Source organism: Amia ocellicauda, chromosome 9 (genome assembly GCF_036373705.1).
Source record: "Amia ocellicauda isolate fAmiCal2 chromosome 9, fAmiCal2.hap1, whole genome shotgun sequence".
Taxonomy (NCBI): domain Eukaryota; kingdom Metazoa; phylum Chordata; class Actinopteri; order Amiiformes; family Amiidae; genus Amia; species Amia ocellicauda.
In genome coordinates, this window is record NC_089858.1 from 25,689,699 (window position 1) to 25,691,813 (window position 2,115).

Here is a 2,115-nt window from a genome sequence, read left to right on the forward strand (position 1 = left end):
TCTTGCTGATTGATAGGGGATCATATACTTATTTCCCTCAATAACATGCAAATCAATTTATAACTTTTTTGAAATGCGTTTGAAATGCGTTTTTCTGGATTTTTTTGTTGTTATTCTGTCTCTCACTGTTAAAATACACCTGCTAGCTCTCCAGCAGTAGGATGTCAGTGAGGAAGACACAGTGACTCGCACAGTGACTGGAGAGTTAATGACGCTGATAATATCCACTGCAAATAGTGAGCGGCCGCTCAGCGCAGTGATCGACACTCTGACAGAAATCAGAATCTCGCTGTCGCTGGAAAACACATCCAAGTTTGTAGAAACTGCTGGTCCCCCACATTTCACACGGGACAGCGATCTTGATCTCGGCTGGGAAAGGGTTGGCGCCATGAGACTGAGAAACAAATCAGCTGTCAAGGCTGGCCAGAAACCCGTTTGGGACCCGCTGGTATGATTTAAGGTGAGAGTAATGAAGAGAACACTATTTTGTGTGCTGTTTTACAATTAAACAAAGTTCAAATATGAAATGACGAGCGCTCCTCGTTCTCAGAAGTGAAACGTTTAACCTGGGCTGCAGGACCCCCTCATGCTCTGGTCCCACAGTGACCCCTCCCCAGGGCAGCGCTTACCACTAGAAACACAGCGACGGGCAGCAGACACAGCCCCGGTCACCTGAGAGAGGAAGCTCTGCCCAGGGGTCACAAGGTCACATGGGGGTCCAGTCTCCCGGCAAACAGGAAGTCCCCGTGTGTGTCACATTATGTACAAACAGGAAACAGGAAGGGGCTGTTGGAGTGACACACACAGGGGCCTACAGGCAGCTTGGGCAGAAAGAGGTTTCGATGAGGCTCCTATGGTAGCGAGCTAAACCCCCTCTAAGACAGAGCTGGACAGATCACCTCGTCTGACTCCTCTCCTACACCGGTGAAGCGGGCTGGATAGTTCTGCCACCAGCGGCAGCAGAGTCGGATGCCTGCAAGACAGAAACAAACCAGGTTACAGACCACGTATAATTTTATACCACCTTCTCTACAATGTGCTTGAACAAAATGTTACATGTAATCAGTTACTTTAACAGGAGATAAACATGAGCTCAGTCTGAGCCGGTCAGACACCAGTCGGGGGTGAAGAAAGTCCCCGCTATATCAGACAGTCTTCATCAAATCGATTCTTTCAGCAAAGGGAGCCGCAAATTCAAAGGAGCTCCAGCGTAAAGCACAGTCACCTCCTCGATGGTCGGGAGGCGCCCCAGTGTCCCCAGCGCCTGGCCTCAGCGCTGGGGGAAGCCGGCCTGGACTTGGGCTGCCTTCCTCTGATCAGAGTCCTTCAGGAGGGTGGAGAGAGCTGGTAGGAGAGAAACACGGATAAATGAGAGGGTCTCCAATCAGAAGCTTCTCACAGCAGGGTCATCAGGGCGTATCTGGTTTCATTGGGGACTATTTCATTATTTTATTGGCCCATCGTGTCATCACACAACTGGGCCGACAGCAGGAGACACACATTATTGTTTCTGTTGTAAATTAAGTTCCTCATTGTCATTCTTTCACATTATGTAAGAGTGGAAACTTCTGGCATCACAGCAAGCAAGAGCGCGGCCCTCGAAGCCACGGGTGTTCTGGTTGGTACCTGTTTTGAGTTTCCTCGAGGCGAGAAAGTCGCAGATGGTCCTGTCCATGTTCTCGAGGAGGGCCCCTGACACGGAAAAACAACACGTGAGAAGTCGTGCGAGACGCAGCGGGACAGCGGCACAGGACAAGCTTAACCAATAGAAACAGCAGCATTGAGGACCAAGCTGTCTGGCTCTCTTACCGATGAACACAGCGGTGCCGGTGCGGAGGTGAGGGAAGCTGCTCTTGGAGAGGCGCAGGGCACAGCGCCGATACACGCCCGTCCTGCCGGGGAGTCACGCTCGCTGCGGGGACAGTAACCGGGTTCAGCAGGAGATACCAGAGGCGGTGTACAGACAACGAGGCTGGAATGCTTCGACACGCAGAAGGAGCGAAACCAAACCAGGAACCCACAGTGACTCACCAGTGCAGCGTCCACGTCCCTCACGAAGGACGAGAAGTCCAAGGTCTCCTGGCTCAGGTGCCTCTCGATCAGCTTGGTGAGAGT

At 51.9% G+C, this 2,115-nt stretch overlaps 1 long non-coding RNA gene across 1 annotated transcript; it reads right to left on the reverse strand.

The window, feature by feature from the left end:
• LOC136758263 (uncharacterized) lies at nucleotides 1–1,891 on the reverse strand. Its single transcript, XR_010819938.1, has 4 exons — nucleotides 1,810–1,891; nucleotides 1,627–1,692; nucleotides 1,226–1,344; nucleotides 1–973 (listed from the first exon to the last, which is right to left on the reverse strand). It is a non-coding gene; the product is annotated as an uncharacterized LOC136758263 (long non-coding RNA).
• Nucleotides 1,892–2,115: the final 224 nt, after the last annotated feature.